Raw genomic sequence first — 26,786 nt, forward strand, 5'->3', positions numbered from 1 at the left:
GGTCTGAGGTAATTAATAAATAAATAATCAGTAGAGGCACATTTTGCTACAATTGTACCTTCAGAACAAATTCTCAGCAAAGTACTGAGGAGCCACTGAGGAGTAAAACAACAACATAATAAGCTAAAAACGATGAAAACTCCACATTTCTCTTTGTTTCAATGCAAAGAAATAACGTGAAATTTCCAGAGAGAAATAAAGTTTCAACAATATTTAGCACACAATCTGATTATTTAAATGATCTGTTTATGTTTGATTTTTATTTAGGTTATTTGATCAATAATTATGTTAATTATGTATATATGTGTATATATATATATGTGTATATATATATATATATATATATATATATATATATATATATATATATATACATACATATAGTAGTATGGAAAATTATGTCTTTATATTTTTTTTTAATTTACATAGATGCATAAATTTTTTTGCTTTAGTTAATAAATAAAATATATTGTATTGTATACATTTCTGTTTGATATATTTACATATGAACTTTTAATATCAAGTGTCTGAAAGTAAAAAAATCCAGTATGTCACAATATGATCAGAATCAACTTCTAGCTCCAGATCTTATTGTTAATGTACTTACATGTACATTTCCACGTGTGCAGTACTCCCGGCCAACTGAATCACCACATCATACAACCTGAAGCCACATTTTTAATCAGAAAGACAGAAAAGTAATTTAAGAAACAGACTTCTGATGTTTACCTCTAACAGCGTTCACCTCTCAGTCAATCCCGTGTTTTGATGTATAAGCTCTACAGCCATCGGCACCAACTCTGACATCTTTCACACCATATAAATACATTTAAAGCTGATTTGATTCAATCTGCGTTTCATTATTGAGGGAGTGCATTATGAATTCAACTCAAACCACTTACAGGCACTTAGTCATCCTTGACACAAAATTCTTCTAAGACATAGTCCATTCACTGAAGGATTGTTCAGTAAATTAACCAAATCCCCCACTGCAGAAGTGTCAGGTAATGATTTCCCTAATTACACTTTAATTCAATTTTGTATTATATTGACACCCTTCAGTGCATCTCTGACTCCTAGCTAGTCTCCCGGCATCACTTTCTCCTCCCTAAAGAGGCAGGCAGCAGCTCAGCACTGATGTCTTCCCTTCATGGTCGGTTTGTGACTGCTGCTGCAAACGTCTGTTTGAATGAAGTCTCCCTTAAAGCCTTTGACCAAGTTTTTTTGGAGCATTGTCAGCCTATAAATGTGTGAGCATCAGCCATGTTAACATTGATTTGTTACTTTAGGGCCCCACTATAACACCATAAAACCTTTTATTACCACAAGTTATACCTTTCGCTCATTCCATTGCCTTTGGTGGTTTTTATAGCCAATAAATGCAGATTCTTTTTCTTATTTGTGGTCACTCATTTGAAATGGAGTCACTATATATTTAGCATCTGTTGCGGAGATCCACATGATGAAAAATGGTGCTCTACATTCTGTATTTAGAATTTTAGACAAAATAAGCCAAGTTTTGCTATAATATTTGCTAAAGATGAACTCTGCAGATGGGTCCAATAATATGAAGAAAATATGACAAAGATATGAAATATTGCTGTATCGGTGTTGCTACAGGTTCAGGATGAATGGTGCGAAAACATGAACCTGGAAGTTTCATTAACGTAGGCGCTCTGATCTGATCAAAAGTTATGACTGATACGTTTACATTATGCTATAAAGTAAGGTTGACATTATTGGATCATTAAATGATTTGAATAAAATAAATCACAAAACTTTCTTGATAAAAATTTAATTAAGGGATACTTTTTTGAAGTCCAGTGCAACTCTGTATATGTACTCATGCCCATGATTATAAAATGTGCAGTTGTGTTTTAGCTCATCAAAAGATTTTGAGAGTTTCATAATGTGTTGTGAGGCTGAGGCAGATTAAGCTAATTAGCCATTTTAGTAAGCTTATTGTACTCACCAGCATCCACTGTACTGATGATAAAATCTCTAGTTTTTCTCTCCTGAATGTTAGATGATCAAAGAAAAATGGTGGGAAAAAAAAAAATGTAAATGTGTTTGAACATTACAACCATGCATTTATTTGGGTCTTGTGATGTTGAAAACAAAGGCTCTCTAACTGCAGAGCCTCCTTTTTAAATTGACATCAACACTGTTAAAGCTTTTTTAGCAGCACATTAAGTATACATTTAACTAGCTGGGCCTTTTTGTGAGCAGGCCGTCCTCACCCTGTTGGAGAACCACTGTGATCCCAACCAGTATGTGAAACACATAATGTATAAATTTGGGCTGCAGATAAGGGTCCCACATGGGATTTTCTGCAGTTTCCATGTTAGCCTCACCTGTATTTACCCATATGGATTTCAAGATGGTTTTGACTGGATTACTGCTGGAGCCTAATTTAAGACCCATTTACTCAGCCCACATGGGATCCCCATGTTTAAATGTGCCCTGTTTATGCCAATGCCCACTTAGGCCACCTACATCCCTTATGGGGCTCATACAGCCAACAGAAACTAAATGGGACCTGCAGCATGTCAGTATCCACATACCCCAGATTGGATATATATATATATATATATATATATATATATATATATATATATATATATATATATATATATATATATATATATATATATATATATATGTAGATAGGGAACGCTAGACTAACTTATGTTACAGATCTCAATGAATAAAATATATTTACTAAATACTTTTCCAAAGTTCTTTCCATAGTTGAATGTGCTGACAACAAAATCACACAAAAATGTTCAATGAAAATCAAAGGTATCAACCCATGGAGGTCTGAATTTGGAGTTATATTCAAAATGAAAGTGGAAAAACACACTACAGTCTGATCCAACTTTGATGTAATGATCTTTAAACAAGTCAAAATGAGGCTCTGTAGTGTATGTGGCCTCCGTGTGCCTGTATGACCTCCATACAATGCCAGATGAGGCGGCAGATGTTCTCCTGAGGGATCTCCTCCAAGACCTGGACTAAAGCATCTGCCAACCCCTGGACAGTCTGTGGTGCGACTTGGAGTTGGTGGATGGAGCGAGACATGATGTCCCAGATGTGCACAACTGGATTCAGGTCTGAGGAACAGGCAAGCCAGTCCATAACATCAATGCCTTCGTGTTGCAGGAACTGCTGACACACTCCAGCCACATGAGGTCTAGCATTGTCTTGCATTAGGAGGAACCCAGGGCCAACCACACCAGCATATGGTCTCACAAGGGGTCTGAGGATCTCATCTCAGTACCTAATGGCAGTCAGGCTACCTCTGTTCAATTCAATTCAACTTTATTTATATAGCGTCAAATCACGGCAATGCCATCTCAAGACGCTTTACAGACAGAGGGGAAAACATAATGAAGGCCAGCACATGGATTTATAGAAATGCCACCCCACACCTTTACTGAACCACTGCGAAACCGGTCATGCTGGAGGATGTTGCAGGCAGCAGAACGTTCTCCACGGCGTCTCCAGACTTTGTCACGCCTGTCACATGTACTCAGTGTGAAGCTGCTTTCATCTGTGAGGAGCACAGAGCACCAGTGGTGAATTTACCAATCTTGGTGTTCTCTGGCAAATGCCAAAAGTCCTGGACAGTGTTGTGTTGGAAGCACAATCCCCATCTGTGAACGTCTGGCCCTCATACCACCCTCATGGAGTCTGTTTCTGACTGTTTGAGCAGACACATGCACATTTGTGGCCTGCTGGAGCTCATTTTGCAGGGCTCTGGAAGTGCTCCTCCTGTTCCTCCTTGCACAAAGGAGGTAGCAGTCCTGCTGCTGGGTTGTTGCCCTCCCACGGCCTCCTCCACATCTCCTGATGTACTGGCCTGTCTCCTGGTAGCACCTCCATGCTCTGGACACCACGCTGACAGACACAGCAAACCTTCTTGCCACAGCTTGCATTGATGTGGCATCCTGGATGAGCTGCACTACCTGAGCCACGTGTGTGAGTTGTAGACTCCGTCTCATGCTACCACTGGAGTGAAAGCACCGCCAGCATTCAAAAGTGACCAAAACATCAGCCAGAAATCATCAGAACTGGGAAGAGCTTTTTTCCTTTCCACTGTCACCTCATGCAGCTCAGGATAGGGGATTGCATCAAAGTCAAGATTCGATGCAATCTGTTGGTTTTCCATAACTAGCCTTTTTATTATGAGTTGTCTTGAAGTTATGTTTCTGTAAGGAGTCCTGAGATGACATTGTTGGTAAGTGTTCCATACAAATAAAGCTGAATTCAAATGAACAGAATTACATCACATACTTTGTTTTTTCTTCCAAAAGTATATCCTTAAAAAAATATCTTACAAAAGTGGCTTTAAAGTTCATGGTGTACATACATTCATGAAGCGGTGCTGCTGAATTCTGACCACCAAACAAAAACTGGGTTAAGACAAACTGTCAAACTTTTATTCTTATATGGAACTGGGTATTCATCTTTTGCACAGTGACTTTAAGTAGACTGCAAACAGTTTTCCAAAAGTTTTGCTTTTTGCAAACAGAATTGTCCCACTAACTTATTATGTCAGTCACCTTGCTCTCTGCAGCAAATCCCAGTCTTTATTCTGACAAATCTAAGAAATAAAGGGACTGCTTGGTGCACAATACCGGCAGTATAGAGTTGATGGTTCTCCAGTAATGCTGCATCACATGAGCCCTAAAAAAGTCAAACTTTGCTGTTGTTGAAGCAGCACGCAGAACAAATTTACATACAGAGTAGAGAGAAGATGAACACATTTGCAACGTGCGCAAGCCTACACAGCCAGCATATGCATGGTGTGTACACAAAGATTTTCCTCATAACAGCCAATACGTTTTCTCACCCACACTTTCAGGAAAATTAGCATAGCTTCCACAACAAGTTTCCAGTAGAGACACAAATAGGCAGAAACAAAACACTGGGAAATAAGAAAAGAAGCATGTTGAGCAGAAAGAGACGGGTGGAACAGGTGCAAATATTGCACACAAAGAGGCCAAACAGAGAAGCCAGTGGAGGCGTTTGTGCGAGAGCAAAAATGTTTAGAAGGCTAAAAACAGTGGTGGCACTTAGACTCCACATCCATCACAAAGGAGACTGCTGTGTTTGTCCAAAGGAGAGAGCTGTGCTGGTGTGAGCAGACTGCAAAGTTAGCTAGCTAGCTGGCTGGCCAGGAGACAAGAATCTTGTGGATTCAACACACAAACACATCCTTTCACACACACATAAATGCACCAGTGCAGCGTGTGAGGCTTTTCAATATTGTGGATAAAACTGTTTCGACCAAAAGTGGCACAAACTGACATTTCAGAAAAACTGGAAGAAACACACCACAACAGAGTAAATGCAAACTAAGGGAGTGATCTTTAATGGTTATAAACAGGGTTTCATCCTTCATCTTGATGAATGGCAGGATCAGTTAAAAAAAAAATTCTAAAAGAAATAATTTTATTTAAGTCAACTCATTTTTTCTCCATCTGTATTATCTCAAACACATTTTATTTATATGCTAACCATATACAGTTGTGGCACCTTAAGCAGGATTACATATTTTATGGCCTAGTTTGAGTCTTTGCTTAAGAAGTGAATGCCCCAAATATTTCCCCCTTTGATGGACTTCTATCTCCAATCAGTATTTATTTAAATTTTCTAAAAATACAAGCCCAGAAGAGTCTAATTTGTGAAAACGGACTGGTCTACCAAATGGCCACTTATGAAATGTGTTACGCTCAAACTCCTTCTGCTTGTAATATGATAATATGATTATGAAATCCTGTTGCATTAGTGCTGGAACCATGAATTTAAATCTGGTCATAAAGTCATTATACTCTTTTTTTATTGGTGCAACTGAACCAGCTATGCAGCATTTCTGCCATATTTTACTGTGTAGCCCTCTACGCATTTAGAGGTCATGAAATGGTCATAAATGAATTATTTTTCTTTAAAGTCTGACCTCAATCTGTTGATTCAGTTACCCGAAGGTCTCTGAAATGTCACTGCCTTCTGTGTTGAATGACTGAGCTCTAACTAGTGCCATTACAAGATCATTTGTTAAGCCTCAAAAACTCAGTGCCTTGAAAGGTTTCTGCTCCCCTGGATCTTTTTGCAAAGTTGCCGCTGCAAACATACAAAGCCTGAAGGTTTGCAACCTGCAGGCTGGCTGCCACGTGGGAGTCTCGCTCTGCAGGCATGACAAAATTAGCAAGGTCTCACATTCTGCACTGGTTTTACTTCTCACTGCTATCATCAGTCCGTTTCCTGTTACTTTCTTTCTCTTTTATTTACATTCACTGAAACTTGTATTTATTTGAAAATCAATCCAATGCATTAACCAGCATATTAATAAATTGAACTTATTTATTAATAAATTAATAAATAAGTTCATATTTAAGTTGAATTGAATACCGTGATAAAACATTTGTGCATGTTAACACATCGTACCACACTAATTTGCCACTTTTTTATTATAGGAAAGACGTCTTGGTGATTAGCTGCTTGATTAGCTTAGCGATTAAGCAATCAAGCAGGTATAATGACAATATTACCCATCATTGATCACAGACAAAAGTAAAAACAAAACAATTAATAAGACAAGTTAGGTTAATTTTGGACAACCCTGTTGCAGAGAAAAGGAAAATACAGGCTACCAGCTTTTGTGGAAAGTGTCAAAAAGTGGAATTGAGTATGCACATATTAATTGGGAATACCTTTCATTACAACATTGTGCCAGGATTTCTAAGTTGGAAATGATGATCTGCTACAGAAGAGCAGGATGCCTTTCCAGCAGCAAAAGTTAGTGGTTAGAACAGCATCTTATGACCTGGTTGTCTGTCACTCCAAGTAGAAGAGACATTGGGTAAAGTTGAAGAGGTAAGTTAAAGAAAGCAGACGGCACATTTACAATATCAGGCTAGTATTTTTGGAGTTTCACTCTTAACTAGTTGCTTTTCTACTTTTTTTTTTTTTTTTTTTTTTTTACCTATATTAGTAAAAGAGGACATAGCCTAACATGGAGAGAAAAACATACAAAGTGAACCTTTGAAGGCGTGTTAATGAACATGAATGAATGAGTCATTTTTGGTAGAAAACCACAAGCGTTAAAGTCCAACAGTATTTTAGTTAAGTTACAGAAAGAGAAAGTATTGCAATTTGTTCGGGGAAAGAAATATCTCACGCATTGTTTTATAAAAATTTCCTTTTTTATTTTCCAGTTTCAATTTGCTCGTCTCAAGTTTTTTTGGGGGATTTCTGCACCTAAAGATCCAGGCATCACTTAAAAAATAAAAGGTATCTCAGAAAGTGCAGGAGCGGCTCTTGGATAATATTAAGCCACTATCGCTTTTAAAGATTTACAAACTGACATAAGGCAAAGGAGAGTCATGCAGATCATTGGATGGCCTGCAGGAAATATTATCTGTGCGGCTTATAGAAGCTGACCGATGTCCATAAATGGAATCATTATGAGTGCATTTATATGCAAACCTAGTTTGCAAATTCAATGCGTGTCCACTGCAGAACTTTCCCACTGCAGTTTAGGTCTTGATTGATCAGGACTAATCAGGACATGAACAAGAAATTGTCATTGTAACCCATGCTTTATGTGATGCCATCCGTTGTTATTTTCTGCTTCCATGCATATTAAAGCTGGTTTCTACATGATGTCTGCTACCAGCCTTTGAAATGAAATGGATGTGGTAGACATCCTCCCAAAACGATTTACCCTAACAGCCACAAATGAATTATGAAACAAATGACTAAGTAAACCCAGAGACAGGTATAAATTTCACTTTTAAAGTAGTGAGCTTTTTACTTTCACTTGTTATATTTGCTACTACAGATGGCAGCAGCTTTATGAGCTCAGTTCAGTTCTGTGTTTCTCCTCCTAAGCTGCTCAATGATTCTGAAATGTTTTTCAGATGAATTTGTCATCTATAAAACTGGCAGTCTAGTCCTTTTTTAAACACATGAATACAATTGTTACTAAACATAAAACATCCTTTTCCACCATAGTAAAACATATTTTTACCCTTGATTACTAATTTCTTGAAGCACTTTTTTTGTTTGTTCATTTCTTACTGCAAGTATCAGAGTCGTTGATAGAAAGTAGACTGACAGACACTAATAAACTCCAGGCTATAATTAGCCAAACAGCAGCATGTGTGGAGCCGTGGTAGAGGATAGACAGAAGCAGGTACAGTAAGAGAGAAGAAGGAGCAGAGCAGAAGCCCCAGAAGAGAGAGCAGCCCAGTTGAATGACAAGCAGTGCACCGGAGAGGTGGTGGCTAAAGGCAGAGCAAGTGACAGCATAAAACCAAGAAGCGCCAGTGAGAGCTGGAAGGATGTCTCCGCTGAACCCCGGGACTGAACAATGAGCCACATGTAGCCTGAAGTGCAGCAGCCTGTATCTGCTCATATTCCTTTTTTACACTTTGCATGACGGTACTGCCAAAGAATTTCATGAGTATCTCATGTCTGTGACAGATAGTGGAGGCTGGCTGTGGGACCAGGGAAGGGTGGCCAACGTGATCTCATGGCAAAGACTTAACTGCACAGACCTTCAGGCATGCTTTTGCATGTCATTTACATGGATTTCAGATGGTTGACATGTTTGGTTATTCAATTAAAATAACACACCAAATAGATAAGATTAGGGTAAAAGTACGGGGCCAGGGTCAATGTACAAGACTTGGAAGAAAAATATAAAATGCAACTTGACATGTTATAGGCAGTGTCAAGACACTACACAGCAGTGTCACCCCTTCACAGCGCAGGCGATGTCATGCTAAACATCATACGAATTTAAGCTGGGGTGGCAGATTCTGGTTGGTGTTTGTGCAGGATGTTTGGACATGTGTTGCTTGGTGGAGGCAGCAGGACTGGACGGTAACAAAATACTGTGTCAGTTTTTCTTCTTTTTATGTATTTTTTGCCATTTTTTCATGCTGCTAGGTGTTGAGTAAACATTTGCCTTCTCCTTTTTGCATACAGCTTTTTTTTTTTACATTATCATCTGTCCTTTCTGTAGTTGAAAATCATAAAATATCATAAGATATAATCATTTTTCATTTCTGTTAAAGTTTTTTTTTTTTTTTTTTTCACAGAGTTTCTGTTGGCAGGAATCACCGCATGGTTGCAGTGGAGCTGAAGAAGCCTCTCACTGAACTCACTTTGTTGCATCCTCGCTGTGTTGGGCAGAGGGCACGAAGGATTGCTCAGCCACTTGTGTCTGATTCTTCTCAGCACCAGCATTCCTCTCACTCCAGCAGCTCCAAACTTCTTTCCACTTCTCTCATCAGTTTGTCCAGTTTTGTTAAACTTTCTGGTTTTGATGCTGCAGCCGACTTTGCTTTTCACTACAGAGTTTTAAAAGAGATGCATTGGAAAGTCTTGGCTTTCTCAAGAATCGGAGTAGGCTCTGGATCTTCTTGCAGGTGGCCTTCGTGTTACGGTTCTAGTTTCATCGGTTTTCCAGCTGAACTCCCAGATTATCTGCTTGTCTTTTACCTGGTCCTTGCTCTGAACACATCTGAGTAAGATCATGTAAACCCCGACTCATAATATCTAGAGCTTTCCATGTCTTTTCTGGTCTTAATCTGAAGCAGCTGCAACTGAAATTCAATAAAACGTTTGACAGCAGTGGGTCGGTGGGGAATCAAACATGATTTTCTTGTATGATGGTTGGAGGTGTGATGCCACAATCCACCTCCTCAAAAGTGTTTTATGAAAAAGTAACACCTGGGCAATATCAAAATGATAAATATCCTTACATTTTGAATTACATTAAGCAATTCACAAAATAATATTTTTGCTATGTATTTTTTTTTTTTTACCTTTATTTTATGTGCTAGAGTGTGAAATGAAATGTGAGTTGCAGCATAAAAGCCCTTTGAGTGGTCAGAAGGACAGATGCTGTTACTCTCTGGGCTGATGGAGCTGTAGAGTGAGACCGAATTATTTGGAAGACATTTGAAAATAATGATGATACTTCCTGACATGTCTTATCAGACAACTGTATTGTGTTTTCTTTGTAATTTGATACAGACAATAGATTGAATGCATTGATGACATTGCTGTTTATGCAAGCTGTTTAATTTTTATTGGTGCTATACACACGGTTGAATATCAATATAGTCCAGTGCCATATGTGGATTCCAGGTTATGAAATACTTTTATTTAGTCAGCACTAAGAAATGCACCAAGAATTAATTTTGACACCAGATAGCCTTGTGAGTTGTGTTGAGGTTTTTTTCTTTTAACCACCCTTTGATTCTTACATCTATTTTAGTTTAAAATTCAAATATGTCTGGATAAATCTGTATGGTAACCTTTAAATGACCTAATTAAACTCAGAAGCATTGAGTCATATTGGTGAAAAATGGAAACTGTTTTTAAAGTTCCTACAGTTTTTAGAGAAATGCTTTTTTTTCCTCATCATCTTGTCTCAGATTCAGTTTAATCCAACTTTTCCTCATTGCAGGTATTGCATCAGAACATAATGTCATTACCTTTAAGTGCTTTTTTGCTAAAATCCATTGCAAAGAGAATGAACAACCGTCACGAAGGTTTCAGGATCTTGTAGGACAGGAAGGGAATCACTATCCCCTCTTGACATTCAGTGAATAATCTGCTCTCCCCTGAGCAGGCCGTCTTTCCCCGATAACAAAATGCCATGCATGTCAAATTGGTGAGAAAATGACTGTCCAGCAGAGCACAACAGGCTAACAGCCAACACCACCACAAGGTTTCCATCAGCAGTTCCATCAAAAGGCCTCCTCCCTGCCTGGTAAAGATTCATGTGCCAACACTTCCACTGCCTCTGAAGGTTCATGGTGGGAGAAGAAAAAGAAGACCAACTGTGCAGATCTCATGATGATGGAGGAATGGAAAGCTCCGTGTAATGGTAAAGTAATTTTCCCAGCATATGTCACAGAAAATTATGGCAGCCTGATGTGAAGACTGCAGCATTTTTCACTGCTATTCATGCTTGTACATTGTATGAAAAGGAAAAAAAAATATTGTTCTAAGTTATTTCACACACTATATGTCATGAGTATCAATCACTGATTGATTGGCAAAGCACTATGGGGCTAAATTAGCTCCTAAACTAAATGTTTATTCAGATTGAGAGGGGGGCGTTTACATGAGCATTCAAGTCAATAACTGAAGTGGCCAATCAGGAGCTTTAAAAGCATTCCAGTTCATAGAAGACCTTCAATGGTGCATTCACACCAATGAGAAAAAGAAAAAAATGTAAAGCAAATTGTGAGGTAAATACATTTAAATATATATTTTTTTTCTCTCAGTTCTCAGTGGGGTGAATAGATGCTGGAATTCTGGCACCGTCATACCTGGTGGGGCTGTCTGCTGCCCCCCCCCCAGCATGGTAGGGCTAAGCTACTCTAAAAACATTGGAGGGATATAGCGTTTTCCTAATCACATTTTTAAAGTTTTAAGACCTTAAAATACCACAAACCTCAGGATCAGGAGTAAAATTTTATTTATTGACTGAGTCTGGGAAGCAGGTAGCCGGTTCTTCAGTTGAATGGCATGACCCTTCCCTGAAGATGTTCACAAAGAATGCAGCTGAAGATGATAGGAGGGTTAGCAAAGTGGCACACAAGGTAAATCCATTCCAATGAGAAAGGAAGAAGAAATATACTCTTATCAGCAACGAAGAATCAGGGTGAGTCCACATTCCAAGTCCAAAAACTGTCCGAGATCCAAAACACCAAGAAGAACCACAAGAAGGACAAATCAGGGAAATAGTTCGGCGGACGGGTATTCAAAACTAAACAAAAGGGGTTAGAATCCACAGAAAACAGGAATATGGTTTAACAGGGTTGGAGACGCTTAAACAGGGAGTGACACATGTGGGAGGCCTCAGCCAATCAGGGCTGAGAAAGGATGCCTTCAGAGACCGCTGGGATAAAAACATCCACAGATGGAAAACAAAAAAATAACTGCTTGAGAAGCTTGTTGACGGTGAAAATAACTGTACCTAATGTACATAATATCTATTGATTCCCAGAAAATAAGAAGTTCACATTTTCATTGCAAATTATATTGGATGAGACACCAGAAGGTTTAAACTGTTGCCCTGGTGGGGGTTGGATGAAAACAGTATGGATTATCATTACACAACCAAAATTCATTCAACTGATACTTCTATTTCTATTTCTATTTCGTACTTTTGACAGTAAACTGTCAGGATTTCAGCCGTCTGAAAGAATATTTCACACCTAATTGTCAATTATGGAAGAGATAAACCTTTTTTTGTTTAATTAGTTCACACCTCCACAACCTGTAAGCATAATCCGAGTCTGAAAAGGAACCTGATAGATGGGAGATTGCCACAGAAGTGTCAGAATCAAGACACTGTGTCAGAGCAAATTCACCTGGAAATCAGTAGAAGAAAATGGTTATCATTTCCTAAAAGAAAACCACATTACTGATAGCAGCCCAATTCATCTGAATTAGTAATGACTGGTGATGAACAGTGCTAAAGCAGAAGGTAAAAGAGTGAACTTGGGCAGACTTACAGATGGTTTAATTGAGGTGTTACACATGCAAGTATCTCAGTAACCCATTAGTCTATGTTGATTCACATGAATCAATCCTGAAAGTCAGGAATATTGATGGACAAGCCTCCGACTTAATCTTAGAAACACAGAGATTCCAGAAAGAAGTGAACCCCCATAGAGTATATAAATTATAATATCACCTTCATTTTAATGTTAAACTACCAGCAACTTCATGAATTATTTAAAACAAAGGCAGTCACAGGAGAACACATTAGCGCAGTTTCTTTTTTAAGGCTGAAGAATATTTTTTACCACAAATCGACAAATCCAAGACATATTTTATGATATTGTGATATAGTTGTTTGTTGCTTTTTGGCTGCTGGCTCACACAGTGTTTATCACACAGTGATAAGATGGGCATCTTTGTAATCCACAGAGTCTGTGGATTCATATGACAGTGGTTTGCTTAAAATGGAGAAAGCAAAGCAGATACATAGTAATGTTTTTATGTTTTTGTTACAGTCTCTTATTATTCCTTTGGGTTTAACGTGTTTTAGGTACTAATAATTTTGGAATGCATCGTGTTATGTGCAACCAAATGTGTTTTAATATCTTCTGTACTCAACAGGGGGCTCTCGTCAAGAAGATGTTAAACTCTAGTGGGGCAAACAGGTTGTATCTGTAGCTGCATTTCAATCCCATTTTTTTTTTTTGCAAAATAAAAACAAAATTTGTAAGTTTCAACAAACAACAATTGTCATTTGCAGGTGTTTCCACTGAACAGTGTTTAGTGCATAAGCCTCAGCTCTTGTAAAATCTCGCCTGGCTCACAAGATTTTACCAGAATGTGGCTCATGCAAGGTAGCCATGTAGCATTATTTGGGGGTTTTCTACTTGCAGCAGGGAGTTTGCTATGGCTTTTTTGTTTATTTTCTAAATCGGGCATAATCATTACTTGTTCTGAAATATATACAGCCGGTGCAGCTGTGTGTTGACACTATTATGACCGTTATATAGAGGAAATGAATAAGAAACATGGTATTAAATCTGCTAATTTCTTTTGTTTGAGAGAAAAATGAAACATGTCTCTCTTGTTATCTAAATATCAATAAGTGACAAACAAGTTTTTTTTTTGTTTTGTTTCTTTTAATAACCACCATCTTAAAATGAATAAATAAATAAATACAATCTTTTGCATCATTCTTCTGACAAGAAAACTTGTTCCTGCTGAAAAACTTTCACTGCAACAGATGGGAGTTCTATATATGCATCCATGAAAAATAATTTCACCATGAATAAAACAAAAAGATGGTTGTTTTATACATGCATGGTTATAACATTTATTTTTAGGTTGTTTGTTAGTGTAGTTAAAAATGGCTCATACAAGCATCCTGCATCATGTCTCTGCAATGCTGGAAACAGATGCAGCTCCTCAGGAAAAGTGATCATCTTTCAGTCATACAGTCACTGGTTCAATCCCCAACTTGGTGGGATGTCAGTGTACCCCTGGGCAACAAATCGAAGAGCTAACAAACAGCTAGTTTTTTTTTTTTTTGTTTTTTTTTTGTTTCCTATTTTTGTTAAAGGGCATTTGGCAACACTGCCAGTTTACATCGCAGCAGACTTGATTTAAATGTATATTTTATGTGATGAAAACCAGTTTATGTTGGAGTTGGGAAGGAATATTTGCAGGATATGGGTGTAGTTATTAATATTAATATTAATATTAATATTAATGATAACAGATTGTGTATTATGAGTTTTTTGGACACCAAGACACTTTGTACAGGTGGGTTTTGAGGAGTAGTTTAAAGTCCCCAAAGGTCCAGGTGCCCACGGCCGCCTTAATCTACTGCTGGGCCCCTAGGCTGAGACATTTTGTTGGCCCTGTCCCGTTCTCCAGATGTGCCAAGGCTCATTATAGAAACTAATATCCAGATTTACACCGAGGTTTTCTATATTTAGTTGTATGAACATAATAACATGGCCATGATGTAAGATATTGAATGCAATATTGAATGAATAAATAACAGCAGCAACAGATCAAACAACCCTGTGAAGCTTCCTAACCAGGAATATCTTAACATGACTTTTCAGACATTGCAGTCACAACATGTGAAAACCTGCAGATTCCTTAACTAAACATTGTCCTTTTAGGAAGCACTTTCTTCTGGTCTCTTTTGCACAGAAAGCTTCATTATGTCCTTTAAATCCACAATATAAAGAATGTCCATGTTGGGATTTGGCAAGGTGGCAACAAGTTCATTTGGATGGATCAGCACTCTCAAATGTGCATAAGATGCTGTTTGATAGCAGAAGTTACAAGTTACAGGTAAGCCCGTGCACTGTGGCAGCCTTGCCTGTGTCTAGTACTGGTGAGAAGGGTGGTGTTGGTAGAATGGAGCTGGCGGATGGGGTGGTGTCGTTGCAGAAGGTCATGGTGGTGGAGAAGAGCCAGGTCATGGAGGGACTTGTAGGCGAGGAAGATCTTGTATTGGACACGATCTCGCCTACAAGTGGTGCAGAGGGCATCGTGCCTGTTAGGAGGTGGTCAGTAGCGTTAACTCAGAGTTATTAGTTACTTGCTGTGATTGATTTTGATGTCAGATTACTTCCAAATTTTCTGGTTACCTGCAGCTAAATACTATCAGCTATTTGAGGTATTAATTCAGCCCATATAAGATATGGAACCAAATGTTTCTACTAAACGATAAAAAAAAACAGGACAGCATTATCAAAATTCTGCAGACAGTTGTGCAACTATTTAACCCTTCCTGATTTCAGTAAATGTGCAATCAAAACAATTCAAAATGCATATTTTATAAAGATACTGGAACAAAACAAGGGTAGAAACTTCCACTTTACAACTTGTGCTTCCAGGATGCTGTGTCACATTTCTGCTGACGTTTGCCTCACACACCACATCAAACACAAACACCTGGATACCAACACACAGTGGCCATTGTGAGCGTGTACTGTGGTGGGATGTTTTATGGTGATTTCACAATTAGACCACAGCAAGTCCTTATTACTGGACTGTCCCACAGATGTCCTGAAATCCTCCATTTGATGCAGAAAGCTGCAGCGAGGGTTCTGATGAGAACTAATGGGAGAGATCCATCTTCTCCACTTTTAGGGTCTCTCCGTTGTCTCCCTTTAAAATTCCGGATAGAATGTTAAATTCTTCTCACATATAAATGTCTCCATGACCAAACTCTATTGTAAAGATCACATAATTCCATATTTTCCCAACAAAGCACTTGGCTTTCAGACTGCAGGTTGTGGTTCCCACAGTCTCGACAAGTATAATGAGAAGTGGAGCTTTTGGCTCTCAAGCCTCTCTCTTAAAGGTAAAACCCAGTTTGGGTTTTACCTTTAAGATCAAGCCTAAAACCTTCCTTTTTCAATAAACCTTGTAGTAGTTAGATACCCTGTAGTTATGCCACCAAAGGCTGAGACTGCTGATGGATGTCTCGTGTTGACTGATCACTCCCTTCCCTTTTCATTTCTCTGCTCTTTATTATCCATGTTTAAACATTTGACAGTGTTGGCATCATTATTTCTCCTTTCTCTGCAGGTATCCTTGGCTAAAGGTTGTGGTGCCTGTTGATCTCTTGTCCTCTTCACCTCAGCAAGTCGAGGCAGATGGTCACCTTCCCCCAAGCCGGGAAAGTTTTTACTTTCTGTTAAAAACAAGTTTTGTTTTTTTTCCCCCTTTCCAGTGTTGTTCTCTAATTAATGTCAAGATTTATTAAAAAACCTTAGATATTGGGTGTGTGTCTTTTAGCTTTATTATTGTAGCACAAACTTACAATATCATCACAAACAAACCAATTTAAAGTCATTCAGCCGACTTCAGAGGACGTAAGTTTGTGCTATAAAAATAAAGCTCATCAGGAATTTATTGATAATTCCTGCAGGTTAAAGCATGAATTATTAAATGTATCATGACTATAATATTATTTTTATTTTTTTTTTTTATCATATGTTAAAATTAGGAAAAAACTGTAAATATTCTTACATATATTACATATTGGCAGCACCTGTTCTAAATTGTAGCATATTATAGAAAAAAAAAAACAGATGTAGCTTATGACATGTTGGAGAGAAACTCAGCTAAAAGACATGACCAAGCTTTGGTATACAAACAAAACACAGTTAAAGCCCCCATAAAATTAAATGAGAATGTAACAGAACGAGAGAATCATCTGAATCCAGTGGTAATATGTTGATAAATAATTGTTGAATTTCTTCGTCATCCTCTGCCTGAGCAGACTGAACTGTTAATATACACATCTCATTTTACACTGAAGTTCAGCCAAAACCAGATTTTCATTTTAACATGCTTTCAATAAATACATTTGTTGTAGCCTCTCAAGGAAAAGTGCTGACTGAAACATTTCGAAACACCAGTCTGTGTTCATATTTCGGAACAGTTTTTGCTCTTTAAAGACAAAATATTTCTTCTCCAATTACTTGCTTAATAGATAGAATACTTGATTACCCAGCTAAGTGTTTGCTCCATCTCTAACACCTGCTGTATCCATAGCGTGGCATCTTGTAATGCGCTGAACACATGCATGCAGATGTACATATTATAAGAAGAAGCCTAATATTTGGGATAATACCATGCAGTATCCTCGATCAGTTCTTTTCACATTAACAAACAAGGTGCTTCATCAAATGCTTTTCTTGACCTTGTATGCTTCCGCCCCACAGGTAACATCCCATCTACTACACACCGCCTCTGACTCATATCCTCGGGTGGTTTGACATCTTCCACAGTAGACCTAAATAAAACTGCAGAAATAGATAGGTCGGCAAACTTTGTCCTCTCTGTGCAAACACTGTCTTCAAGTGCTGCACTGTACCTCAGTTTTATGAAATATAGATACTCTTTTCCATTATATACACCTCATGAAGCTCAGTTTGATGAAACAGTAATCTTCTTTACTGAACATTCAATTAAATTATATACTGTTGTAGATGGAGAAGGGCCGTTTTTTCCCTCCTTTTTATTACACTCTTCTCCAGCAGCAAACAATGCATTTTATTTGGCTTCCTTGAGTGCTTCCTTTCCTCTGTCATTTCTTTTTATATTAAATCAAATCAAAATATCGTGTGTTTTGCCGCAGTCATTACTTTATAAACTTTAGGTCTAAAAGTACATCGCAGTATCTCCAGGTTGTGTTTTTACAGCTTTTATTTTTTTACTTCTCAGTTTTACAAGCAGCTCTCTTGGACTTTTGTACCAGTGGGAACTAACACACCTTTCTCAGTTTTTATTTGTGATTCTGGCCTCAGATGCACCCAGACATCCAGGACATCTTGGGGACTGGTGAAAATCTTCCTGCATGTGCATTGTTAGACTGTTATTTGTCTTTTTCCAGCTGTTTAGTGTTAAAAATGAATGTAAAAGATTGGAGGCTAAATGACCAAGTGATGGGAGTTGAAGTAAAGAGCGTGACTGCAGTAACACTTAGCCAATTTCTCCTCCAATAGTGAGTAATTAGTCAGATGGTAACATGCTACCAAAAGCACATTACTAATGAAACATAAATTTCATATTTGTTGGGAATACATTGTGGTGCTGTTAAAGTGGAGAAGTGGTGCAGTGATATAGTTGACACTAAAGAATAGTTCCATTGTTTTAGAAGAAGCAGTGCCGTGTTCTGGACCGGCTGCATGCCAAGAATGAAGCAGCATAATATGTTCAAACCACAAAAACTGAATTATTTGTCTGACCCACAATAAGAATTTAGTTAATAAGGCTGAAGACGTGGATCTTGTTAAGTTTGTTTCATTCTGCAGGAGACCCAAAAACTTTATTCTGATACGTAAAGCTGCAAGAAGAAGAAAATCGTTCATGTTAGTCCAGTCATTTCAGACGCCACAAGAAGCGTCCTCTGCGATAGGATGGGAGGTGTACTGCAGGATAAACAACAAAATAAACAGATTGTGCAGGCAAGATAAAAAAAATAAAATAAAAATAAAAAATCCTGAGGGGCTTATGGGATATCTCACCTAACACTTAAGAGACAAAAATAATACAAAATTAAACATTTTAAGAGAAATAAATATCACTTTAACACAGTATTAAATAGACATCAAGTAGGATAAAACAAAACATGACAATCGAGATTAAATTCCTAATTAATAAGTGTGTATGTTTGTGTGTATGTGTTTTTGTGTGATATGTATATTCATTAGAAAAAAGAAAAAAAAATTAGGAACAGAAACAACATATTAATCAAATGGACAGCATGACACTAATCTGCATTCAGAGATTATTAAACCGACCAATCAAACAAAACTTTAGAGCCCCATGACAAGACAGCTCTGCTTGGATAATATGTGGAGAACCAGCTGCAGGCTGTCACCAAACACGTCCGCCTCGAGAACAAAATGAGTTCTTACTTCGCGTGGAGTTTGTAACATACAGCGTGATGCTGCACACGGCTGCTGTCTTCATCTGACCCGAGGCTTCGTGGCAGAAACGACATCGCCCACCGATGATGATTGACTGATAGAGTAAATGTCATTGCTTAGTTTGGTAAGTTGGTGTGTATACACACACACACACACACACACACACACACACACTCGCACAGAACTGCACACACAAATGAAAGACGTAAACAGCAAGTTAGACCCAGATGCATTCTCAAAAAAAAAAAAAAAAAAAAGAAAGAATCTCCACCTGGTAGGTTTTGTGTAAAGTTGCGAACAAACAGATAAACACAACATCCTTGGCAGAAGTTACAACATCCTTGGCAGAAGTTACAAAGGAAGAGTTTTCAAACTGAAATCACATGCATCAGTGTTCCCTCCCAGAGGTAAAGAAAAAGAGCAGAGCGTTGTGAGAACAGCTCTCATGCTGGTTTTCAGTGTTTCCTGCTTCAGCGCACCCGACTGGGATGTTTATTTCTCATCTTCATTTCCTGTAAAAGAGCAACATCCTTATACAAACTGTGCTTTGTGAAGGAAAATAACTGATAATCATGATCTACCAGATTTTACCCAAAACACAAAGCACAAGACACATGAAAAGGTGCACGTGCACATCCTAGTCAGGTGTCCGCTCACGCCATATCTTCTGTAGAAACTAACAACGGCTACAGTTACATGATGTTTTTTAATTTGGAATTAAATAATTTGGAATTAACATATTTTCCTACGAGTTTTACATGATATACATATTTAATTCCTTTTTAGAGCTGCGGTTGAGAAGGGTTCTGATTGGACAGAGGGTGCATGTAACATATGATGTATACTAGAAATAAACAAAGTTGGCTCCCTGCTTCTCGTCTTTTCAGTCATTACTTATAAAAACTACATAATCAGTACAAGTTTCACCACTATTTTTTTTTATAAATGTAAAGTAGCAGCTCAACACGAGCATACCACTTCACTTTTTGCAGCAACTGAAAAGAAGAAGAGGGATAGACCACCGAACACGGGAGGCAAAACAACGCGCGTCATCGGGACAGGACAAGGTAACGAGCATGCTCAGAACAACCAGAATTAATTTAGAGCGGAATTAAGGTTTACATGACAGAGGAATTAAACAGTTCGGAATTAAAATGCGAATAAACCGGCCACTTATATCAGAATTAAGTTTAATTCCGAATAGAAATTAGCATTAGGAATTAAGTGTTTAAACAGATGCAAAACAACCATATAAAGCGGTTAAAACTCCCGTGTAAACATAGCTAATTCCTCTCTAACTTTTTAATGTGCATTCAGTGAGATTGAATCAGTGTACTTAAAAGCAAACCACTATTTGATGTAGGAATCGTAATTATGCTTCGTGGAATTTACAAACTGCAGAGAACAAAGAACGTCATGCTCAGGCATCTGCAGAAAATGCGTGAAAAGCATCAAACAGCCTAAGAGCGCTTCAACCCGGCACAGGCAGCAGATGAAACATGATGAATGAAAGAAACATCTTCACAGTGTAGACATGTTTCTGTATGGATGGTACACTGTCACCGTTGAAAGCGATGCCTGCGTGGGTTGCCTCGGGCCTGCTGTTTTTCTTTCCCCATTCAGTCTAACATGGTTGCTGTGGACACCTGTTCCAGCCAATAGCGGTGGTGCTGCATATATTCAGCTTTCCAACTCAAGTCTAGCAAAGATGTTTAAATGTTTCACCGACCTCACCCAGGCCGTTTCCAGCCAAATCCATTTCATCCTCTCTGCAAGCTCAGTTACAGACACATAGATCCTTTCATCCCCCAAAGAGGTGCCCTGTGCTTCAGTATAGCAGCGTGACAGACAAAAGCTTGGGGGGATGCCCATGGCTAGCCCACAGTCTCATCTTCTACCCATAATTTCGCTTGCCTCTGCCACTGCAGATTACCTCCGTGGAAATCAGCGCCGCTTGGCTGTGCGGGTGAGCTGCTGGCAGCCATGACAGCAGCATATGTAATTGCACTGTCTGTCTGGTTCTGGCAGCATAAGATAAACATGCACCTCTTTACAGGCACATGCACGGCGGGCATGTGGCGAGCTTTTGTTGCCAAGCAGTTGTGAAGGTGAATGAGGAAAGTTGTCAAGTTTTCATCTGGATAAAAACTTGAGTCCACCGCACATGGATGTAATCCACACTTCCACAGATAAAAGAGGGATTACTGAAGATGAAAGGAGTCAGAACAAGAGAGGGCAATTATTGCCGCTACGTGCACAGAAATGCATGCTGGCACGCGTGCAGAATGGTTTGACTGAGGAATACGGTGTTTTTACAGTTTGGATTAAACAGGTGACAACAAGTGTTTATCTTTTCTGCAGTGAAGGTCTTGCTCCTCATCGGTTTTTATCCTCTCCTGCCTTTTCATCTTCTCATTTTTCTCTTGCTCCCCTCCATCCTGTCTTTCTCTCCTTGTCCTGCTTTGCCTTGTTGCAATATCTTTCTCTTAACCTTCCTGTCCTTCCTTTTGTCCTGACACCCCTCTCCATCACTCTTCAGTTTTTTTCATTTTCATCGCTTTTATTCTTCCTCATTTGTTTGGGCTGTTTCGGTGATTCGATCACATTTCCCTCCTCTTCCTCTTACTTCATTATTTCCATTGACCTTTCGTCTTCTCTGCCTCACTTATATAATTCCTCATACTCCTATGGTGGTTTTCTGTTTTTCTTTTCCCTCGTGTTTTGCTCATCTCTTTATTATTAATTTTATTTTATGAGCTCACTTATTTTCCAACAGTCGTGTCTTTTGGCTACATTGGTTTGGTTTAGCTTTGGATCCGCTGCCCATCTTTTGCCCATCTTTTGCCCATCTTTTCATATTTTTTTCCATCTCTTCCGTCTCTCTCCCTTTTTGGTTCCTGAGTGGCTATCAGCATCACATCTTCACACTTTGTCGCTATGTATTTAACTTGTACAGGTTTTGGCCAGAGAGTGGGGTTACGAGTGTGTGTGTGTGTGTGTGTATGGATGTATGATTGATGATGACGACTATTACATGTATTACATATAATATTGTTATTTTGTTCTTTTGTTATTTATCTTTTTTTTTTTGTAGACGCTGCTGCTCATGTTTTGTGTTGTTACTTTTATTTAGAGGACCCCCTTGAAAACAAGATGGTGCATCTCAAAGGGTTATTCCTCTGTCAATAAATAAATGTTAAATAATCATTGCATCAATTTAAATGTACTTTCAGATTATGTGAATGAAATTTAAAAATCTTAATGCTCGATATACACAGTGCTTTTTTTTTTTTCTTCTTGTTTTGGCATGCAACAAATAAACTTTAATTACCAAACCCCAGCAGATTCAGTATTGACAATGAGTCCTGTTTCAGCAGTTTCATCCTATGTCTCCATCCCCATGCTAACAATTAGATGTGACTGTATCAAGTAATAAATGCCAGCCGTTACCAAGTGTGAGTTTAGCTCCAATTGCATTAAAGTGCCAATCACTTTTATGTAGCAATAACAAAGACACTGACAATGAAATCCATACCAGCATAATACAGGAATTCTGATTAAATAACCAGCGAATGACACTTCCTACAGTCTGCTCGCTCATTTATTTTCAGAGGTCCCTGCAGCGTTGAACACAGAAGCAATAATCCTGGCAGAGTCGGTGCTTTATCAATCACAGCACTGAGGAGCCATAACAGATATTACTGTTTTTCATATGTGTAATACAAAAGGTTTTCTTTCAAATTAATAATTCAAAAATGGGTATGTTGTGTTTGGTTTTCTGTTCTCTGTATATCTTTGTGTGACAAGATAATTCTGGCTCATGCTGTGATTCATGAGCTTGTTGTGTTTTCCTCATGAGGTTGCTTCAGTCTGGAGTTATGGGTCATTGAGGAGGGCAGGAACTGCACTGAGCTTTGGAATGATGCCGTATGAAAACAAAGACAAGCTAGGTAAGAGCTGACAAACTGCTTCCTGGAGTCTGTTTGTTATTAATGAACAGCTAACAAGACAAATGTGCAGTGAGGGTAAAAACTTACACTTCAGCAGTCAGGATTTCTCCTTCTGCTTTAAATCACCATCTTCCTCCTTCACTTGGTAGTTTATTGACAAAGGAAATATTTGTTCATTGCGCTGAAAGACATGGCTGGTATGGTAATTCAACACGCCTCATTGTGAAAAACAACCTTTCCCAGAGGCAATCATTCAGTGAGAATGATCCCCGAAGGGCTCAAATAAATGTGTAATTGAAAGGACTATGGAGAATTTGAAAATTTGTTAAGTGTCAAACCCTTTCACAAGTGGAGTGGCTGCTCTATAGAAAGATGTGTGGTTTACTTATGGCACTCATTATTTGCAGAGCGCAGAGCAAACCTGACATGCTCTTTAATACGTTCCCTTCTCACTGCGTATACTGAGACATCTAAAAAGGGCAAATGCATCGACAAACATCCTCCAGAAGCTGGAACAACAAATCTGCAGGCAGCCTTACTAACTTTAGATCTTTAGAGGTGATGCACAGATTGACAAAGTCTACATGGAAAAGTCAGTTGGCAAGTGGTGCATCCTACTCAGCAGGCTGGTAAGAACCATAAAATATGTTAACACAAATCTGTAATGGTTATAAAAGGAAAACACATTCAGATTTTAACACAGAAATGCTCCAGCTGAGGTTTGAATCAGTGATCTTCCTACATTGAGGTGATGGTGCTTTATAATTACCTAAAGGGAAGAAATAATATAACAATAATTATTGTAGTGTTGGAACTGGATGAAACTTGGCAGGTAAAAGACAATATAAACACAAGATGATCACAAGTTAATCACCCTTAGACTAATGGAGCACATGATGGACATCAACACAATCCATGACAACAACAGATCTGTACAAGTAAACAGCAGCATGATGGACAAAACTGTGCAAAGAGACCAGTCTGGCTTTTCTTTCTGTACTGCATTTAATACTATGCAAGCATTGATATGGTTAGTATTTATTTCTCTGTTGATATTTTCTTACAGTCAAAAAAGCACAACAATAAAAATGGTAAATAAAGTTATTTATTTAATTCATACATCAGAAAACATTCTTTAATTTTTTTACAGGTTCTAACATGTCATATGTGACATATATACAGTTGTGCTCATATTTATTCATCCCCTTTCATTAAAGAAGGAAAAAAAAAAACAGCTGCCTGTAAAATGAGCTGAAATTGACAAAAGTAATTAAAAAGGTTTTGAAAATCACCCCTTTTTTTTCTAATTCTGGTTCAATAGAAATACTTTTTAAAAAAGCAAACAAATAAGAATTTATTACATATTACATCAGTCATAAACTAATATTTTGTTGAACAATCCTTTGATGTTTCCACTCCAGTCAGGTGTTTTCTGTTCCTCTCAGTCAGACTTCTACACCTGTTGACAGGTATTTTGTCCCACTGTTCAACAGAAAAGTGCTCTCATTTGTCCAGAACACATTTGTTTGTTTTCTTTCTTCAACTCAATTAAATGAAAAAGCAGTGTCTTATATTACTAAATTATATTTTTGCAAATGTTTAGTTATTGTTGCTTTTTTAAATCTCCAGTTATTTAAGTGACTGTTGTAAATTCAGCCTTTTCTTAAATGAAAGGGGGTGAAGACAAATGAGCACAACTATATATACACAAACACACACATATGTACACACGCACACACAACAGATGAAAACATAATAAAAAATAAAATAAAGCAAACAATGGACATGAAGATACTTTTCGAATCGGTACTAGAGTCCATGTGCGTACTTAGATGATGAGTTACGGTGTCTAAACAAAGCGGATGACTGTGGACCCTTCAGGGAAAGTTATGTTCCAGCTACATAGAAGCCAAGTCATTGTTCTGTCTACAGTTTATAAACTGGACACATACACATTCTAATAAGTCTTGTTTATATTTTAGAGTGTATGTGATTTTTGTTTCCAGTGCAAAACAAAGACAATTCTTTGAGCCCTTTTGCAATAAGCTCTGTTTGCTAATTTCTTTTAGAGAAAGAGTAATCACTGTCTTCACCTGCAACAAAACCAGGTTTATGAAGATTTTCTCACAGCAGTTTATGCTACTTCCTTTTCTCTGCAACTTGCATGTTGAGTTCGTTACCTTTTCTCTTGTCATCATTCTGGTGTTTTATTAGCCATTTAAACTGATGCATCTTTAGATGCTTATTGCCAGGCAATGTCCAGGCTTTTCTCACCCTCTGTGATGCAGCCAAGTTTTTAAAGGTTTTTGTTTAGCTGTAATTTGAACCTAACTGATTAAAACAGCAACTTGGACTCACAACGTTTTTCCTTTCACGGTGGCAGTATTTTACTTCTGCAATTATGTCTTTGCAGTATGAAGGTTGTGAGATTTAAAAATTTTAGCAGGCAGTTTTATGCTAGGTAGTGTTGCATCACATGTGTAGTCTTTAATAGTTTAGTTTTAACCATCAGCAAGAACATTTAGGTGTAATCGTTACGAGTAACAAAAAAATTAAATAAAAAATTGTGGATGTAAAAGACAAAAAAAAAAAGAAACTAAAAATATCTCATTTACAGTTAGTTGTTTTTCTTCTAAGTTGACAGTGGTAACTGTTGACATCATTATGTCAAATTTATATTGTCACTCCACATCAGGAGAGGAAAAGTCATCAGTAGTGAATCCCAATGAAACAGAGGATTGGAAATTTAACAAAAAAAAAAAAAAAATGCCTTTTTGGGGAAAATGGGACCCATTTTCTGCTCACCAATGTTCATGTTATAAAATCTGTCATAAGACTGTGCTAAAAAATAGAATAGTCTTAAGAATAAGTGCAATGAAACAATCAAAAAGGCATAGCAAGGTTAGTATTATGATTCTTTGTAGGCAGCCATTCACATCAAGGTAAAGCCTCTTCATCCGTGTTCACAAAGTTAAGACTTCTACGGAAATTAAAAAACAAACATTTAAATTCATAGACATGAGCTTTTTTTTTTTTTTAATATATATATATATATATATATATATATATTTATAGTGTGTAAAATGAGAAAAAAAACGCATAACTTCAGTATGAAATTTAAAGAAATAGGTGAGGATAGGTTTCGTTTATTAATTCTTTTTTTCTTTTAACTTTATATAAAGCTGCAGATGTCTCCTCAGTTGTTTTGTACTCGGAAGGATGCAATAACTGACACACCTATCAGGGACGTTCACGCCTCTGAAAACAGCGGATAACACCTCGACAACGGATGTATCAGAGGAAAGCTGCAGGTGACAGCCGAGACATGGCACGGTATGTCACATCCTCCAATCGCTTGGTCTGGTAAAAAATAGAGAATGAAAAGAAATCTCTCATATCATTAAGATCAGAAAAATGAAAACGATCCTTTTGGGGTGTGGGGGGGGGGGGAAGAATGTAAAGAATGGAAATAAATTCAGAAATATTTACTATTTAATTCGATGTTTTATATAAAAACATCCAATTTTTTATATAAAAATGTTTGAGAGTAAGCGTGGGTGTGTGTGTGTGTGTAAAAGACTGAGTTACATTGCAGTGCGTGAAAAAGTGCTCTATAAATAAATTTTGATTGGTTCATTGGGCTGCAATCTATTGGGAATCAACATAATTGTAACTGTGACTCATCAATAGATTATGCTAGTTAGCAATATATGATAATAACACAGAGCCAGTTGGAATATTGGCATTAGATTAAATTATTCTTGTATAAATGTTTGATGGGTGGACTTTAGTAATCAAAGCCATGAATAAATCCTCAACATTAGCCCCGCCCACAATTTTGACAGTTGAGTCTGACACTGCAGCATGGGGACCAGAA

This window comes from Telmatherina bonti (genome assembly GCF_933228915.1).
Source record: "Telmatherina bonti genome assembly, chromosome: 8".
NCBI classification, from domain to species: domain Eukaryota; kingdom Metazoa; phylum Chordata; class Actinopteri; order Atheriniformes; family Telmatherinidae; genus Telmatherina; species Telmatherina bonti.